The sequence below is a fragment of the Lactuca sativa genome, chromosome 3 (assembly GCF_002870075.4).
Source record: "Lactuca sativa cultivar Salinas chromosome 3, Lsat_Salinas_v11, whole genome shotgun sequence".
Taxonomy (NCBI): Eukaryota; Viridiplantae; Streptophyta; class Magnoliopsida; order Asterales; family Asteraceae; genus Lactuca; species Lactuca sativa.
In genome coordinates, this window is record NC_056625.2 from 288,929,070 (window position 1) to 288,950,149 (window position 21,080).

The window sequence follows — 21,080 nt, forward strand, 5'->3', positions numbered from 1 at the left end:
TGAAGGTATACATTATTAAATATGATACAATAACATATATTATAAAATAAAATCGTAAGATATATGACTTACCATTGGAAATGTTAGATAACGGAGTTCTAACATTTAATTGTGAAGGAGGAGTTTGTAACATTGGTTGTGTTGACATATACACGCTTGATGTAGATGTGGATACATTTTTATTTCGATGGACAACTCCTTTGAATTTGTTTGTAAAAAAAAATGTTATAAGAAATGGATAAATTAGAAATAATATTGTAATTTCTTAAATAGTGTATGAATTTCTAAAGGATATCCGAATTATTATATATTATATAAAAATTAAAAAGTGAGGATGTCAATATTATTATTTTAAATATTTAAAGGATATTAAAAAGTGTAAAACAATGAAGTATGTTACCGTTTGAATTTGATCTTACGTCTGGTAACGATGATCGAAAACTGTTATTGGAAATATCCATGACTGGGAAAAGAAGATTGAAGGAATACATTATTAAATATTATACAATAACAATATATATTATAAAGACAACCGGTAATGTAAATGAGTTACCATTGGAAATGTTAGATAACGGAGTTCTAACATTTAAATGTGAAGGAGGATTTTCTAACATTGATTTTTTTGACATTTTTGCATTTGAAGTAGATGCGGATACGTTTTTACTTCGTTAGACAACTCCTTTCATATTTTCTAGAAATTAAAGAGATGTTATAAGAAATGGATAAATTTGAAACAATAATTTAATTTTTTTAATAATATATGAATATTATTATTGATAAATCCCTATTATTTATAAAATAAAAGCATGTCAGAATTTTTATTTTTACATATTTAAAGCATAGTAAAAAGTGTAAAAGAAATTAATTAGGTTACCATTTCCCTTCATTTTTAAAAGATGTGATGTCGATGAAGTTATATGTATTCATTTAGTCATGCCTTTTTTTATATTGTTCAAGTATAACTTTCTTATTCTTCTTTTTTCTCTAGCCTGAACATGATAGATGTTCCTATTTGAATCTACATAAGGGTTGATAAAATAAGTCACAAAATATATAATGAACAGATTAAAATTAAAAACATTTATAAAAAAAAGTCGTAAAATATTTAATGACCGTACCGTTAGCACCTGGGTTACTCTCATTTGTAGAAGATGAAATTCGACCGACTAATGTATTGTCCATAGGTATTTGTTTTGTATTATCCAGATAAAAATTATTTATTTTTATCTTCTTATTAGTCTTAAAAACATCCATTTTAATGGTTAGTATCTGAAACATAAGAAAATTTATAAGTTTATATTCAAACAAAGTATATAAAATATTATTTTTTGTTAAATAAAAATTAAATATATGATGAAAATAAATTATATTCAAACAAAGCAAATAAAACAAAAAGAAAAATACAATAATAAGAAGAGAAACATTCAGGAACAAATTATAAGTATGTTCAAATTGTCATATGCCGTTGGTGTTGCTCGAGACATTACAAAAAACAAAAGCATTATACATATTCATTCAACCATTTTACTAAAATATTCAGTAAAATCTAAAAAAACAAAAGTAAAATGATTTCATTATTTGTTTAAGGCAAAACATAAAAGGATGTCATCGAATTTGTTAGTTACTTATGTTTTTATGTATTTAGTTATCATATATACATATAATTTAACATTGAGAATAATGTAGAAATATATTACTCATAAAATCAATTGAATAAAATAATAGTAATAATAATAATCCCAGCAGACATCCTTTTGTCTTTTATTTATTTTTTTTTTTTTAATTTCTCCGTCGACTTTTTACCCCCTGCTTTTATTCATCTCTTTCCCAACATAAGCTACTTCACCTCCATCACTCTGTACGACACTTGAACTCCCCATTCAATTCAATCTTCTGAAATCTGATTTCGCTTATCTCAGAAATAGAGATATAAAGTATTTTCTTAATTCAACATCGTCGATGAAGATAATGCCGGGAAATTTTGTTGTTTTTATGACTGTCGGTGCTTTCCTAATCGCAATTACTCGGCGCTGAAGATCCATACGGTATGAAAGAATGGAATGTCACATATGGCGATATCTATCCACATGGTGTTCATGAACAGGTCGATTTTTATCCAATCAATCACTAAGTTTACTCCAATCAACATTTTTTACATTTGATTTCTCAATTTTGTGTTAAAAAAACTTACTAAACGTTCCAGAATTTATTTTACAAGCTTGATTTCTCAAGCATTTTACAGACACTAAAGAAACTCAAGAAGAAAGAAAAGATAAAAAACAATCTGAAAGTAGGTTTTCTATAAACTTACCGGAAGGAATGAATTCTGGGATTGACTGGACGAGTTTTGACTGTGATGATTTCAAACCTTGGAAAGAGGATGATGTAAAGGAATTATACAATGGTATGTTTGAAGTATATATAGTTTAGAATATGATAAAATTGACATAATAATTATAATTAAAAGTAAATGTAATTGACATTATAAATATAATATTGATATGATACCTTATATATGAAATCAGATTTGATAATAAGATGCCCTTGATCTGGTATGTAACGAAATTGACTTTGATGATCGAAAAAATTGATATAATTATGATATGTTACCTTATATATGAAATCGGATTTGATAATAAAATGTTGTATAATGTTGGTAAGGGAATTTTCGTCCTTTGTACATACCATTTATTTTTGTAATGTATTTTACAAAAATGTTTGTTTCCTTCTGTTATTGCATAAAGATATATGTATTGGCTAGGGCATTTTCGTTATTTGAACTTAGTTATAACATGTAAAAGAAAAGTACAATGCATTTATATTTAATTTCAGATAAAGTTAAGCATTGCTGGAAAGGATATTGTTAGGGAGGATGATTTTGATGATTTGACTTCTAATTTGATAGTTACAGATTAGCATTTATCAAGCATATCAGGTTCAGAAAATAAAGAAAACAGAGAATTTGAAAGCTTCATTGATTCAACTGAGGGATTGTTGGGAAGTATGAAGCATAAGATTTTTATGCCTCTATTCAATTGAGAAACGATTTCATTATGGAAGTGCCTGCTTTTTGGTGATTCTGAGAAATTTATGTTTGAACATGATTTACATGGATTTACAAAGGACGTTAATACCCCTTGTGTTACAATGAAGGAAATGACTAAGAGAATGTTGAATGTGATCCATGAACCCAGAAACAACACCTGTTTTAGAGTTATGTTGCTTGCTACTGGTGGGCACTTTGTTGGTTGTGTCTTTGATGGAAAACTCCATTATTGCCCATACAACATTCCACAGGTATGTTCTTTATCTATCTTATCACAATAATTTCATCAGAAAAATTATTTATGAGCTTAAAATTAACACATCCTTGCCCAGAACTAAAAATATAAGTTGGTGAGTCTGAGAAAAGTATGAAGCATAAGATTTTTATGCGTCTATCCTTTTAATCAACGATTTCAATCTGAAAGTGCTCGCTTCTTGGTGAGTGTGAGAAAATTATGTTTCAACATGATTTACATAGGTTCACAAAGGACGTTAATACCCTTGTGTTATAGTGAATGAAGTGAATGAGAGACTGCTAAATGTGATACATGAACCTAGAAACAACACACGTTTTAGAGTTATGTTGCTTGCTACTGGTGGGCATTTTGTTGGTTGTGTATTTGATGGAAACTCCATTGTTGCCCACAAAACATTCCACAGGTATGTTCTTTATTTATATTATCACTTTAATTTCTGAGGTTAAAATGAAAACATTCCACAAAATTATTTATGAGGTTAAAATGATTACATCCTTGCCCAGAACTAAAAATATCCCTTATTAGTATCTATGATTGTAAATACAAGTAATGTAATTTAGTTGAACTTACTTATAAATTCTTACTTATTGCAACAGGTAAGCAGTCACAACAGTAAACCATACAAAGAAAACAAAATCTGAAAGAAACAATAACACAGAAACTATATACCCCTGCAACAGGTAATCTTCCCCTAACTCTACATTTATTATCCATAACGTCTCTTCTTGAAAACCCAGATGAAGTTCAAGGTAACACTTTTTCTCACTGTAATTCAATCTTTTTCCTACTGGGTTTCTGTTAGATGTCTTGAATTTTGGTGGGGACATGATATCGATATCAATTTGGGTTCGGTTTATGTGTATAAGTTCGTAAATTGGGACTCTGGTTTCTTTTTTATTTTATCGAGTCATATTCTCCTTTTGCCAGCATAATTCATAAATGATCTTCTATGTTATTGTTGTTAATCAACAGCAGGACATTCAAGAATAAATTGTCACACAGACGCATACACATTAATACATATTAATTAACAGAATTAATTTTCAATTTTGATTAACACAGACATTGAGAAGCAGATAACTTGAAGCAAAAACTTACCGAACAATGAAATTCGATGATTGCCGATGATGGTTGATTCTTGGAAGAAGATGATGTAAAGAAGAATTCATAGCGTATGAATGAAGTATATATTGAGTTACATATGATAAAATCGAAATAATCTTCAAAATTAAATGCAAACGATACGATTGATATGCATACCATAATAAGATGATCTTAATCGGGCATGTAACGAAATTGATTCCATAATCCAATCGATATCGATATCGATATGTATCCATATTCAATTTTCGAAATTTCAATTAGCCATATTGCCGTATTCCATTCCATATGTAAGCTAATTTCCATATTTCGTGTGTAATGTGATTGTTGTGTTTAAGGAAGCAGGGGTAAAAATGTGATTTAACATGGGCAGAAGAATGGGTTTTACATATGACACGTGGACAACTGGTTATGTTTATTAGATAGGGAGATATTATCTGTAAATCATCATAAACCAAAATCCAATCATACAGAACCAAAAGCCAAATGCACAAAATCAGATTATACTAACATTCGACTAAGATCTCATAAATAAAACTCTAAAATACATATAGAAAAAAATCAATTATACAGATAACCAATATCAAAAATATAGTCGAAAGAAACTCTAATGCACAAAATGGGTGAAGGTTGAAGAAAATTAAACATGAATTGAAAGAATACAAGAATTATTGAAAGAATTACAACATATATAATAATTCTTTCATGAATTGTGTTGAACTGATGTACTGATGTATTATATATGTTGTAATTCTTTTAATAATTCTTCATGAATTGTGTTGAACTGATCTACTGATGTAAAGTGGGAGATGCAGGTGGTCAATTTTGAAATTGAGAATAATCAGATACGAATAATTGTTTGCACAACATGCAAAAATCTCTTCTTCCCCTCTAGTCTCAAACACCATCTCCAAACCTTCAACCAATTTCAAGGCATGTCGAGATATGTCCTGTGTGTCGCAAGGCATGTTTGGACTCTTTTGGAGATCATGCAGTTCACTGTAAAGAACTCCCAAGGTTCAAATACAGGCACGATATGGTTAGGGATGTTTTGTTTGATATATTTAAGCGCGTCGGGGTTTTCGCTAAGAAAGAGGCACCTGTTAATTTCTTGACTGACCCGACAGAAGGAAGGTCAACCCTCACACCGGCTGACATTTTAATTTTTGGATGGGTCGGAGGGAAACACGCATGTGTCAATCTTACAGGGGTGTGACAACCCAAAACTTTCCATTCTGTTCAACCATTCACTTCAATATGAATTAAAACTATTTCTGCTAACTTTCAAACTTTTTGGAATAAGTTTGAGTGGTTTAAAGTTAGTGCTTCAAGAGATATCAGGAGAGTGGATACCCTAGGGTGTACTAAGTAGCAAAACATGGCCAAAACTTCAAGAGTTTTGAGTTTACGGTCCATAATGGTATTGGGACCGTAAACCTAAAAGGCTATATAAGTGTGACTTAGTTATTTTAATCACTTTTTCACATTTCCAAAGACTAGAGCCATTTCTCTCTCAAGTAGCATCCCGTTTTTCTTCAAGATCTTCAACTGGTAAGTGTTTCTAGCCCTATTATCGTTAGATCAAGTGCTAAACATCAAGATATAATCAAGTTTCCCCAAGAACAAGGTGTTCGTGGCCCAAGATCTTCTTGGACCGTGAACACTAAACGTAAGGCTTAAATGTGCCTTTGTCCCTTTAGACCTTTAAAACAAGTATAGCAACAACCCTTGACATGTTTAAACCTGAAGAGCATCAAGAAAAAACCCAAATAACACAAGGATAAGGTGTTTACGGTCCAAGAATCTCCTTGGACCGTAAACCCTAAAAAGGGTGCTTCAAGTGTGCCAAAGTGCCCCTGAACTCTAGCAATACCTTAGAAGTTAACATGGAACCTTCCTTTGATATGTTTAGCACAAGAAAACCACAAAAATGTCCCATGTCTAAGTGTTTACGATTTGTGGAGCTCCCAAAATCGTAAACACCCCAATGAGGGTTTTAATGCCCCATATTCATTCCTTAAGCTTTGAAACTAGCCTAGATCTTTACCTAGAAGTGTTTTGGACTTGAAAACTTCATTTGACCATAAACCATTTGAGTTTACTGCCGTAAAATCAAAGTCATATGGTCCAAAAACCGTAAACCCTATAAAGGGGTGATATGTTGCCCTAATCACTTCCTAAGGCTAAAACTTGAAGTTAGGATGCTTCAAAAGGACTTCTAGGACTTCAAACCACCACATGGTCAAGGTACCATGAGTTTACGACTGTAAACTCATGGGTCTACCACCGTAAACTCAAGAAGATTTGTTTCCAAAACCGTAAACACCATTTAGTGCCATTTCACTTCCTTTTGTTGAATCATATGTGATTCCAACACCTAGCCAAGGTGTTTCCTAGTCCCGGAAGGTGTTATCTTTCATATAGTTGTGTATCAACACTATATTCATGTCAATATGTGTCCTTATATATCATTTAGGACTTACTGTGTCTCGAGACTTCATTCGTGGAACTTCTCATCCGTACGCGCATGCCCCGTTTGAATCACCCACATCAGGTGAGTTCATACCCCGTAATGAATCTTTTAACTATTTTAATTGTTTTAGGGGGGGGGGGGGGGGAATACAAGTTGAACATAATGATAATTGTGTAAATTTTTGTTATAAACATCTTTCAAAACGTTACTTATGTTAATTATAAGTTGTTAAAACATTTCAAAACTCTTTTAAAGGTTATGTTACTTTATAGTTATACAAAACTCCATTTTTAAAGTATAAATATAACTTTGTAGATAAATGAGTCTTTTCAGTAACAGTCCAGTTAGAGCATTGGTAAGCAATTATAGGTATAGTTTAAGAGAATGCTATTCATTACTTCTAGTACAATGAAGCACACACAGAACAGAACATAACAAACAGTGAAGAGAATCAAACAATACCAGAACAGAACATAACAAACAAGTAATTTTCTTTAGCATGATAACACGCAGACAGGATCTATCTTTAATGTGAAATACATGGCTTGCATGGATTTGCTTAGGTCATGTATGGTTCCCTCAATCTCCATACATGAGAGCGGTTAGTAGGGGTTCCAGCTTTCACATTTTGACTGTAATAAAACACACATATGTTTTTAGGTTGTTAGTACCTCTGTATGTCATTATAAACGACATCAGGGTACTCATTTCTCCCATTACTTTCATAAAGTTTTGGTAACACTTGAAGGTTAATCTATTCTCTATTCGAGATAGGTTATAAACTAGGGAGAAAGTACTTTCAGTTGACAAAGGAACAGTAGAGTCTTGGTAGAAGACTGCTTTCATAACAGTAGAGTCTTGGTATAAGACTGCTTTCATAACAGTAGAGTCTTGGTAAAAGACTGCTTTCAAAAAATCGAGTCTTGGTAGAAGGATACTTTTAAAAGTTAGGACCATAATGCTAATCTTATGATTCCTTAATGTATACACTATAGGTTACATATATGCTAATAGATTCCGACAGCTAATAGGATGCGTGTTTTCCGCCTCATTGCCTGTTCTCATTGGATTGGGGTCTTGAACTGAGTTCCCACAATCTATTAATGCCCAAATCTATATATATGTATGCTTAGTATACATTAAGTCATCATAAGGGTACCAAGTATGGTTCAGGTTATAAGACACAGAGTCAAAGCACAGTTTTTCTAGTACAAAACTTACTTATCAAAGTCAGTGTTTTTGACAGACAGAACTAGAGATTTCCCAGAAAGGGCTTAATCCATTTTATTAAGCAGTACTTTTATAAAAGACTTTAAGCGAGTTAACTCTATAATACCTTAGGTTATACACCATGTTTATGTATAGAACTAATATCCGATAGTTAGTTAAATGTGTGTTTTCCCCCGACGTCCTGTTCTCGTTGGATTGTGGGCTGAGGGCAGATTCCCCCAATTAACTATCTACCCGATATCAGATTATATATAGCAGTATAAACAAAGCTATTATAAAAGTAATCACCGTAGTCATTATTTTAATATAAGAAATATAGGTTTTCTTAAAAGAACTCTTCATTAAATATAAAGGAACCATTACAAATAACTCCATGAGTAACAAGTGAATACACCAAGGTTATATATGACAACAATCTAACAACCAATGGAATGTGTGCTATCCGCCTTACTTACTCTTCCCCGTTGGGTTGCGAGTTTAGTGCAGATGTGCACAATCGATTGTTTGTTTACTCTAAGCATATATATAACTTGTACCCACTTAGTATGCATAGAAAGGCTTGTAGTGTCATTTTACTTAAGTTCCATTAAAGAAGGAAATATAGGATTTTCTAGAGGAAAAGGGGAACTTTTCAAAACAGAACTTACAGCTTACATCACTTTTACATATACATTTTCAACAACATTTTACAGCTTACTCACATCACTAAAATCTTATGAACTCACCAGCTTAATTGCTGATCAACTCTTTCAAATAACTTGTATTCTCAGGAGACTATTAGACAGGTGCTCGTGCTGGGGATTTAGAAGATGAAGCATTTCAGCTTCAAGTCTTATTTTGTTATTTGTGTATGAATTCTATGTTTTGGGAACACACTTTGTAAACACCTTCTTTTGAAATGAAATGGTTGTTTATTACTTGCTTACCATATACATATCTCGTGATACTTGACATGACATCCTCCACCCCCGAACGTTTCCGCCGTTCCGGTTTTGGGGTACTATGATAGATTGGTATCAGAGCATTGTTTATAGTGAACTAAGTATATCAACCGATAAAAGATATACGTCTATAAATACAATGGGGCTTGAGTGCTCTGGATAATGATATATTTTAGAGTATAACTTCAAGTTATAAAAAATATACCTACTTGCTCATACATGTACATAATAGAACTAGGATCACGAGGAGAACAGAACTAAAAGTATTTAAAGGTTGGGCATTGTTGTCAACCCGAATAGTGATGTAATCATAGCTAGGATCAATATAGCCTGATCAACTATATTCATTCGAGATGTGACCAACATGTGTTTGCGAATGATGTGGTGTTGCAACATGGTTAAAACTTACCAGAACACCAGACAAGAGAACACCAGAACAAGTACGGTTAGAGTTAGAGTACTATGGGAGTATTCTATGATACGATAACGCGATAACAAGTTTAGAACATAACAAGTATGTTACGTTAAGATACTATAGGAGTATTTTAGTCCAGATACATAACTTATGTGATAACTTAAAAGACCCTTGCGGATAGGTCTATAATGTTACAGGGTATATTCATAAAGTTTTATATATAATCAAGATCTTATAGACATAGAATCTGTGACCGACGCTTCGCTATCCATTCCTTTTAAAGAAGTAGTGTTGAGGTGGGATCAATTGTTCGAAGGTCTATTTGATCTTCAATTATATACAATACCAACTGGTATACCTAGTACAATTATAGGAAGATTCCGTAAGGATCACCCCATAAAGTTACCTTAAAGTTCATAGATTCTTTAGTCACTTTCATTCTCGCACGACAAGCCCAAATAAACATAACCACTCCCTCATAGTAGACAACAGAAGAATTCAGGAGGAACAAGGACAAACCAATGAGAAGGTTTCAAGGAAAGATCAACCGAAGTAACCAAAAACGTCTTACGCGTCACACTAATAAATATTAACTAGGTTAATTTAGCGAGCGAGTGGAAACACTGCTCACATTACATGTGTTAGAATTATTTTCATACATGCAGCTGGTAACAGTTATTCAGGAAACAGATATTCATTCGAGGATAGTTATTTCAAATTCATAGAGTTTATTAGGTATAGACTCATTTATGAATTGTTCCTAGAACCCTGTGGAAGTCAAGACCCGATGCATCCAAAACTAGGATAACCTTGTCTTTTCAACTTTCGGCTTGTTTCCGTTGCTATAGACTTATTCCTTCTCATCTTTGTTTTCTTATTAGCAAGGATGCCTCCTCGTAGATCACCCAGACATGCTACTCCGATAACTCCCATACCTTCTCCACAAATCGATGCAGCAACTTTGAATGCTGCAGTGGCCGAGGCTGTGGCAACAGCCATGGCACAATATCACTCCACCAGTACAGGTGGAGGCGAAGCGCCTACTGATTCTACTCAAGGTGAGTTCCTTGTGCACCAGGGAGATTTCTCCTACAAGGACTTCACCAGATGCCAACCACTGTCCTTTAAAGGGACTGAAGGAGTCATTGCCTTCCTGCAATGGTTCGAGAAAACAGAGTCGGTCTTCGAAATTTGTTTATGCCCCGAAGGAAGCAAAGTGAAGTTTGCTGTCTGCACCTTCGATGGCAAGGCCCTAACATGGTGGAACAGCCATGTTAAGTCACTGTCCCTATCAGTGGCAAACTCAATAGGTTGGGAAAACCTAAAAGAGTTAATGCGGGAAGAATATTACCCTTTAGGCGAGAATCAAAAACTGGAACAAGAGCTATGGGATCTCACTATGGTCGGCTCAGACATAGTGACCTACACGGACCGGTTCAACGAACTAGAAACTCTATGCCCCGAAATGATTACCTCGGAAAAGAAGAAGATAGAGAGATACATTTGGGGTCTGACTGCTCCGACCCAAGGAAATGTGTTGTCTTCTAACCCAGCCACGTTCGATAGTGCTAAACGCTTGGCTCAGCGACTCATCGATCATGGAGTCCGCCATAGCATAAAATTCCCTATTCCCGAGTCATCAAGGGAATAGGACTATAATCAAGATTCGGAGAACAAGAGAAAGAAGAAGCGAACAACACAAGACATCACACAAGAACAACAAGCGAGTACTATGTACGCTGCTACGATGCCTACTGCTTCAGCATCTGCCAGTCGTTATGCTGGAAACCTTCCAAAGTGTGGAAAGTGCAACTTTCACCACACTGGAGTGTGTCGATAAATGCAGTGTCTGAACTGCCACAAAAAGGGACACACAGTCCGTTTCTATAGGGCATCGACTCAACCGATCTCCCAAGTCCTCGGAGCTTAAGAAAAACGAGCCTGTTATAGCTGTGGTGAGAATGGACACATTAAGAGGGACTGCCCAATAATCAAGAACTCAGGCGCGGATGGACGTATTCTGATGATCACCACAGGAGAATCTACTCCGGAGTCGTTGACGAGTAGTGGTACATTTTCAAAATAGTACTTACTTTTAAAAATTAATTTATATTCATATAAGATTAAAATTGGGGATGACACTTAAAAGTAACAATAACAACTCACATGGTGAAATAGGTCGTAATATTCAAGAGAACTAAAAGATCCCTTAGAGAAGATATTATGACTCACAATATACATCAGGGTTGTGCGCAACTGAGATGTCGCAGACTTAGAGTGAGTAACTCCGCTTAGGTCCCCTTTTCCTTAATTGGTTGAGGATTTGAGGCATAGATGCTCAGTCGACTGCCTGGCTCATCTTAAGTATTCACAACTTGTATATGACGGGCGGTAGTAGTGGTACCATAGGGGATCATGGCATAATAGTATCCCTTCAGTAAATAAAGCTCTTTTATTTGTATGTATGCGCACATAGCGGTACGATACATAGGAGTGTTAATTTAAAAATAGAAAACAAGAAAATCGAGATCAGTTACAAGGAATACATTTTTTAAACATACTAGGAGTACAGTACCAATCATACCAGGGATACATCGTCATTTGTCAGACGTTTCTTTCATTTGACCAAAACTTTGTTCGGTATAGAGTCCGTTCTTTTCTTTCGTCATGAGTTGGCGTGGTCCTCACCATACTGAGTTCATATGTTCCTATCGCCTCGATCGGCAATTTCTTGAAACTTTCGTCAGTCGTATCGAAGGTCCGACCTAAACCTAAACTTTATCTTTCTCATTCTAAAAACCCGAAGTACTCGTGCGAAGAGTACTTTGTCATTCAAAGACTTATCGTCTGCTGTCCGCAGACCGTCACGAAATACCTCTCGTCCAGTAGACCAAGTTCGAGAATAGAGGCTACGGATGAATACAGCCCGCCTATTGTTTTGAATGTATACGCAATGGTGGTATATGAGAGTGATTACGCAGATCTAGTATGTGTGTTTCCGCCCTATCTCCTGTTTTCCCCATGGGTTGTGGACCTGGGGCAGAGCCGCACATCCGACAGTCCTATTAATCTTAATCATATATGGCTTGTATACACGAGATAATGATAGATGGACCAAGTATCAATCCTATCAAGAACACCAGGGCAACTGGTCAGGTCTACGAGTGAGTGTTCTACAAAGCGGAAGAGCTCAACCCCGGTAGTAATTTTAAAGAGCTAATTTCGGGACGAAATTCATTCTAACGGGGGAATGATGTGACAACCCAAAACTTTCCATTCAGTTCAACCATTCACTTCAATATGAATTAAAACTATTTCTACTAACTTTCAAACTTTTTGGAATAAGTTTGAGTGGTTTAAAGTTAGTGCTTCAAGAGATACCAGGAGAGTGGATACCCTAGGGTGTACTAAGTAGCAAAACATGGCCAAAACTTCAAGAGTTTTGAGTTTATGGTCCATAATGGTATTGGGACCGTAAACCCAAAAGGCTATATAAGTGTGAATTAGTTATTTTAATCACTTTTTCACATTTCCAAAGACTAGAGCCATTTCTCTCTCAAGTAGCATCCCGTTTTCTTCAAGATCTTCAACTGGTAAGTGTTTCTAGCCCTATTATCTTTAGATCAAGTGCTAAACATGAAGATATCATCAAGTTTCCCCAAGAACAAGGTGTTTGTGGCCCAAGATCTTCTTGGACCGTGAACACTAAAAGTAAGGCTTAAATGTGCCTTTGTCCCTTTAGACCCTTAAAACAAGTATAGCAACAACCCTTGACATGTTTAAACCTGAAGAGCATCAAGAAAAAACCCAAATAACACAAGGATAAGGTGTTTACGGTCCAAGAATCTCCTTGGACCGTAAACCCTAAAAAGGGTGCTTTAAGTGTGCCAAAGTGCCCCTAAACTCTAGCAAAACCTTAGAAGCAAACATGGAACCTTCCTTTGATATGTATAGCACAAGAAAACCACAAAAATGTCCCATGTCTAGGTGTTTACAGTTTGGGGAGCTCCCAAAACCGTAAACACCCCAATGAGGGTTTTAATGTCCCATATTCATTCCTTAAGCTTTGAAACTAGCCTAGATCTTTACCTAGAAGTGTTTAGGACTTGAAAACTTCATTTGACCATAAACCATTTGAGTTTACTGCCGTAAAATCAAAGTCATATGGTCCAAAAACCGTAAACCCTATAAAGGGGTGATATGTTGCCCTAATCACTTCCTAAGGCTAAAACTTGAAGTTAGGATGCTTCAAAAGGACTTCTAGGACTTCAAACCACCACATGGTCAAGGTACCATGAGTTTACGACCGTAAACTCATGGGTCTACCACCGTAAACTCAAGAAGATTTGTTTCCAAAAGCGTAAACACCATTTAGTGCCATTTCACTTCCTTTTGTTGAATCACATGTGATTCCAACACCTAGCCAAGGTGTTTCCTAGTCCCGGAAGGTGTTATCTTTCATATAGTTGTGTATAAACACTATATTCATGTCAATATGTGTCCTTATATATCATTTCGGACTTACTGTGTCTCGAGACTTCATTCGTGGAACTTCTCATCCGTACGCGCATGCCCCGTTTGAATCACCCACATCAGGTGAGTTCATACCCCGTAATGAATCTTTTAACTATTTTAATTGTTTTAAGGGGGGGAATACAAGTTGAACATAATGATAATTGTGTAAATGTTTGTTATAAACATCTTTCAAAACGTTAGTTATGTTAATTATAAGTTGTTAAAACATTTCAAAACTCTTTTAAAGGTTATGTTACTTTATAGTTATACAAAACTCCATTTTTAAAGTATAAGTATAACTTTGTAGATAAATGAGTCTTTTCAGTAACAGTCCAGTTAGAGCATTGGTAAGCTATTATAGTTATAGTTTAAGAGAATGTTATTCATTACTTCTAGTACAATGAAGCACACACAGAACAGAACATAACAGAACAGAACAGAACAAACAGTGAAGAGAATCAAACAATACTAGAACAGAACATAACAAACAAGTAATTTACTATAGCATGAGAAGACGCAGACAGGATCTATCTTTAATATGAAATATACGGCTTGCATGGATTTGCTCGGGTCACGTATGGTTCCCTCAATCTCCATACATGAGAGCGGTTAGTAGGGGTTCCAGCTTTAACATTTTGACTGTAATAAAACACACATATGTTTTTAGGTTGTTAGTACCTCCGTATGTCATTATAAACGACATCAGGGTACTCATTTCTCCCATTACTTTCATAAAGTGTCGGTAACACTTGAAGGTTAATCTATTCTCTATTCGAGATAGGTTATAAACTAGGGAGAAAGTACTTTCAGTTGACAAAGGAACAGTAGAATCTTGGTAGAAGATTGCTTTCATAACAGTAGAGTCTTGGTATAAGACTGCTTTCATAACAATAGAGACTTGGTAGAAGACTGCTTTCTAACAATCGAGTCTTGGTAGAAGGCTACTTTTAAAAGTTAGGACCATAATGCTAATCTTATGATTCCTTAATGTATACACTATAGGATACATATATGCTAATAGATTCCGACAGCTAATAGGATGTGTGTTTCCGCCTCATTGCCTGTTCTCGTTGGATTGGGGTCTTGAACTGAGTTCCCATAATCTATTTATTACCCGAATCTATATATATTTATGCTTAGTATACATTAAGTCATCATAAGGGTACCAAGTATGGATCAGGTTATAAGACACAAAGTCAAAGCAGAGTTTTTCTAGTACAGAACTTACTTATCAAAGTCAGTGTTTTTGATAGACAAAACTAGAGATTTCCCAGAAAGGGCTTAATCCATTTTATTAAGCAGTACATTTTTTAAAAGACTTTAAGCGAGTTAACTCTATAATACCTTAGTTTATACACCATGTTTATATATAGAACTAATATTCGATAGTTAGTTAAATGTGTGTTTTCCCCCGACGTCCTATTCTCGTTGGATTGTGGGCTTAGGGCAGATTCCCCCAATTAACTATCTATCCGATATCAGATTATATATAGATATATAAACAAAGCTATTATAAAAGTAATCACCGTAGTCATTATTTTACTATAAGAAATATAGGTTTTCTTAAAAGAACTCTTCATTAGATATAAAGGAACCATTACAAATAACTCCATGAGTAACAAGTAAATACACCAAGGTTATATATGACAACGATCTAACAACCGATGGAATGTGTGCTATCCGCCTTACTTACTGTTCCCCGTTGGGTTGCGAGTTTAGGGCAGATGCGCACAATCGAATGTTTGTTTACTCTAAGCATATATATATATATATATATATATATATATATATATATATATATATATATATATATATATATATATATATATATATATATATATATATAACTTATACCCACTTAGTACGCATAGAAAGGCTTGTAGTGTCATTTTACTTAACTTCCATTAAAGAAGGAAATATAGGATTTTCTAGAGGAAAAGGCGAACTTTTCAAAATAGAACTTACAGCTTACATCACTTTTACATATACATTTTCAACAACATTTTACATTTTACTCACATCACTAATCTTATGAACTCACCAGCTTAATTGTTGATCAACTCTTTCAAATAACTTGTATTCTCAGGAGACTATTAGACAGGTGCTCGTGCTGGGGATTTAGAATATGAAGTATTTCAGCTTCAAGTCTTATTTTGTTATTTGTGTATGAATTCTATGTTTTGTGAACACACTTTGTAAACACTTTCTTTTGAAATGAAATGGTTGTTTATTACTTGTTTACCATATACATATCTCGTGATACTTGACATGACGTCCTCCACCCCCGAACGTTTCCGCCGTTCCGGGTTTGGGGTGTGACAAGGGGTATCCCCTCTCGTGGGCCTGAGGGCTGGAGGTTTCACAGCGGGACATGCTGCTTTAAAAGCAGCCACAAGCAAAGTCACCAAACATGAGAGATCGTGCATGGAAAATCAACACGTGTTCATACCATTTGCATTTGATACGTTTGGTTTCCTCGCACCGGATGCGGTAGAGTTTCTTAAAAGAGTACAACGAATCATGCATATTAATGTTATATCTCCTAGATCTTCGGATGTAGTCTTTAAAAGAATTAGTTTTACCATTCAAAAAGGCTTAGCGGCACAGCTTGTTGCCCGTTTGCCGTCTCACTCATTGTATGATGACAATTGAACTTTTAGTTTAATGAAATCAAATATCTTTAAAAAAAATCAACAGATGATCAATTCGTAAATCAAGAAGGAACTGATTTTGAAATTAACAGATCATTTAGAGATGAAAGAAAAAAATCGATTGATTAAGAAAACTAAATCGATGATAAAATTTGTTTTACATTTTCTGGAAATCGACGATCAGATGCAAAAAATGAAGCCGATGCGTTGTAGCCGGAGAGGCGGAGATGTGTGCGTTGTAGTCGGAGGCGGAGAAGTCGGTGCATACGCTGGAGCTGGTTTCAGGATCGTCGGTCGGAGATCGATGATTCATCCATTCAGCATTCGCAAGAGCGTGAGGGAGACGGTGGCTAGGGCAAAATCCATACACGAAGGGGATATGTGGGTTTCTTTTCAAGTTCAGGCGGACTAAACAAGTAATTTTAAGAAAACCATGTAGATTAAATGTGTAATATTAACCAAATCATAGGGATGGTTTTTGTAACTATATTATCTTCTGTAGCTAAGTATCTTTATGTATATGTGTCAATTTTTTATTGGCTTGTAATTTATGCCGAAAATATTTATTTTCCATAGAACGTGGTTATATATATACTAGTGGTGTATCCGCGCAACGCGGCGACAACGAATATTTTTTTCGACGATAAGTTTCTTTTTTGATAATAGTTTCCAATCATCAATTAATTTTCTCTCGTTAGACTATTCTGGTTTAAAAATAAAACTTTCTTATGTTTGTAACGATAGGATTGTATGACTCAATTTTTTGAAATATATGGGTCGACGTAGAGGCGTGATATCGTTGGCAATCATAAGAAAATCGATAATGTATCAGGAAGAATTGTAGTATTTTTTGTGTTTTAAGCTTATCGTAATATTGTTTAGACCATTAAGTAATTTATAAGGTAGATTTTATTAAAATTCTATTTGAGAGAGCTCATAAATTTAAAATGTGTTTTATTCCACACTCTGCAAAATAGAAAGGGATTTGTGTTCTATCATCCAGACTATCGATCTGTATCATGTCTCTTAATTTAGTCAATTATTCAAAAAAAAACATCAAAACTTTACTTTAAATGAAAATATTTTACATAGAATTGTAAACAAATATGAAGTTGTTATGTCAAATAATTGTATTTGCTATGAAGAATGAAGAGGTGATTGTAGTATTTTTAATAAGAAACAAAAAGAAAACTTAAAAGCATTATATTTTTCAAAATGAGATATCAAGAATCATAGGAAATCTCATGAACCACCTTTTGTAGTTGATCTAAGTTTAAGAAATAATACATTTATATAATAGTTTTTATCACAATATCAAATAAGAAGTACAATAATATCTAACATCATGTAAGTAAAGTTAAAACAAAATAGATATATTCGCTATGTTTAGCTAAACATTTCGATCCAACTACAAGTTAAACCTTAAAGTGCTTTAGTACTTAGCATTTTCTCGAGAATCAATTTAGCTTAACATTGTAAGTATACTATGTTCCTTATTCCTTTCAAAATCCAAATACATATATTTTGATCCAAATTTTATTTCGTCACCAGTGAGTGATGTCTAAAGTTTTAAAACAATGTCTCAAATTACATACTCCTAGCAAGATGCCTAGAGGCACAAAGGTTACATAAAACAAAACAAAGATTACATAGGATCAATACACCAAGAAATCAAATTTAAAGGCCAAGTTATTCCGTCTATTTTTGACCCAAATAAACATTGTTTGTCTTAAAATGTATTGACAGATGCCTCCAACAATTGATTTACATCTGTTGTATGACAAATATTAATTCCAAACCAAACTTGAATACTTACCAAGGCTCGTCCACAAGCAATAACGTTTTTCTTTTCTTTTCTTTTCTTTCTTTCTTTTTTTTTTTTTTTTTTTTTTTTTTTTTTTTTTTTTCTTCTTCTTCTTCTGTTGGACACAAATCTTGACATTGCACCCTTTTTCTGAAGGAGAACTCTTTCTACCCCAGAATGCATCATGCCTCTTGAAATTAAACAATTTTCTTGGGTTCATAACAAATATAAAAGCTTATTAGACTAAAGCGCATAAATGGTATTTTATTTAATTTAAAGAAATCAAGAGTTCAACTTCCAAATGCACATAAATACAATACCAAATCCTTACCTAGGCTTTAAACTTTTAGATGCACGCTTTCAATAGCCAATGGAGGAGCAATTCATAGGAATTCCTCGATTCATCGCATGAAAAGATTAGACAATACTAAATCAGAAAAAATCTTGCAAGCAAAATTATTATATGTAAGAATTTGAAAATATGGAAGGCTAAAAAGGATCAAGGTCCTGAGGAAAAGACTAAAAAGTTGTTGAAGTCTTGGCTCTAACAACTACCGCATGTATTTTAAGTATTTGTTTTGTCAACACATGAAAAAATTTATAATAACTAAGTAAAAGGACCCTCTAGCTTAAACCAAAATCATGTCAACCTGTAAAAACAAATTTATTCCAATAACTTAAACCAAATCAATCACAAACAGTGTTTAGTTTGATGAAATGTAATGAAGACATAAATATAATCATAAAACTTGGTAATTCGAGCACCAATCCCTATATTGTATTACAATTCGAAAGTAAACTTGGAAACATTAAATTAATCACTAACCAATGGAAGGGAAGGCAAAATGGCATGATTACAAATAATTTTGAATTTCATAGTTCTCGTGATATTTTATGGAACACCTACAATGCATGAAGAAACGTTATATTGTGGGTATCAAAAACTCAAAAGAGATTGTATTTAAGAGTATAAATGTTCTTAAACCTTCAGAATGTCAAGATACCTGAGAAGTTGATAGCAAATAATTGTCGAATAGCCATTCAAGTAAACTTAGAGACAAAAGTGAGCAAAGAAAACAAACCATCTGCGTAACCAATTGATAGTTTCTGTTCTCAACTTTTCCATCTGTAATAAAATAAAATTGTTTACTTCATCATAATCACATAATAAAGAAAGAAAGATGTGTAAAAATCGGATATGTTACCTACATGTCGGCGGCGATTATTTTGAATGGAAAAGGCGACAATGATGAGAGAACTGTTTAGTGGTGGTTGCGTTGATGAGTACTGCGGTGATAAGCGTTGATGAGTGGTGGTGGTGGTGGTGGTGGGGGGGGGGGTTAGAGATCGAGTTAGGGTAAGGAGAGAGTGAGAGTGATGGATCGTGGTGGGTTCTCGTTCCCGGAAAAAGTTTTGCGAGAGCACATAGTTGGTGGAGACGGCGATAAAAAATGGCGGGTGTTGCAAGGTTGGAGACTGGGTGGTGGTTCACTGCCTATGGTTGTGAGGACGATGATACGGGGGAATCGACTTAGGGTTTTTGATATTAGCTTAAGGGAAAAAGTGAGTGTAGAGGGAAACGTTATGTTGAATGCCTCTTACTTTCTGAAACGAAAACGGAATGTGTGTATTGATTAGTAAGCATTAAATGGTTGTACATATAGGGCGTGTTTGGTACGGAGCTTTTGGAAGCGTTTGGGAGCTTCTAGCTTTTAGCTTTTGACAAAACGCTCTAGTTTAAACAAAAAGCTTCGTTTGGCAGTACGAGCGTTTAGCTTTTAGTTTTAACAAAACGCTCCGATTCTAAAAGCTACTTCATGTAGCTTTTAACAAAACGCTCCGGAGCTTTTGAAATCAATTTTCATAATTACCCTTAAAAATATATTTATATATTTTTTTATTTGTAATCAATTGTCTTTTTATGTAATTTTATATATTTCAAAAGCTTCCAGCTACTTTTGTCAAACATTCATATAACAAATAAAAGCTACAGCTTCCCGCTACCAGCTACCAGCTACCCACTACCAGCTAACCGCTACCCGCTTCCAGCTAACAGCTACTTTTGCCAAACACGCCCATAATGTATGACATCTCTTAAATTTATATTTCAAGAAATGTCAAATATGCTATATATATATATATATATATATATATATATATATATATATATATATATATATATGAAAAAGTGAATACCCTTAAGGGTATATCAGACTAGGTAACCACACATTAAAACTGCATAGTTTTGATAATTTGTTTACTTGAAAAAAAAAACAATTTTCTAAAACAAAATAACTAGGTTTCCTTATTCACTGATACCATCGAACATGATTTATCCTTGATTTTATAATGATTCTATGATCATCGATTGTGAAAAAGATCGACTACACCATAAGCATTTCATAGAAATCGCAAATCACAGAAAAAGAGAACTACACCAAAAAATCGATTTCACACACTCAATTCACAGAAAACGATTTCATTAAAAACGATTTTCACAGACTGAATTCATAGAAATTAGGTTCGATATGATCTCGAAAATATAAACCTCCAACGTTTTTTCTGAATTACATACAACAAGAATACAAGATATTGGATTAGATCACAAATGTTTCAATTCAAAGAAACCCCTGTTTTTTGGTTAAGAG

General features: G+C 34.1%; 2 long non-coding RNA genes across 6 annotated transcripts; one reads left to right on the plus strand and one right to left on the minus strand.

Moving 5' to 3' along the window:
- Nucleotides 1-1,787: 1,787 nt before the first annotated feature.
- LOC111899302 (uncharacterized) lies at nucleotides 1,788-4,680 on the plus strand. 5 transcript variants are annotated; one of them, XR_006189671.2, is made up of 4 exons: nucleotides 1,788-2,104; nucleotides 2,219-3,705; nucleotides 3,899-3,982; nucleotides 4,365-4,680. It is a non-coding gene; the product is annotated as an uncharacterized LOC111899302 (long non-coding RNA). The 5 variants fall into 5 exon arrangements; XR_006189670.2 differs by having other exon boundaries at nucleotides 1,792-3,297; nucleotides 3,379-3,705; XR_006189668.1 differs by having other exon boundaries at nucleotides 1,792-2,404; nucleotides 2,906-3,705.
- A 13,789-nt stretch (nucleotides 4,681-18,469) lies between these two features.
- LOC122197236 (uncharacterized) lies at nucleotides 18,470-18,944 on the minus strand. The gene is made up of 2 exons (XR_006189948.2): nucleotides 18,764-18,944; nucleotides 18,470-18,641 (listed from the first exon to the last, which is right to left on the minus strand). It is a non-coding gene; the product is annotated as an uncharacterized LOC122197236 (long non-coding RNA).
- Nucleotides 18,945-21,080: the final 2,136 nt, after the last annotated feature.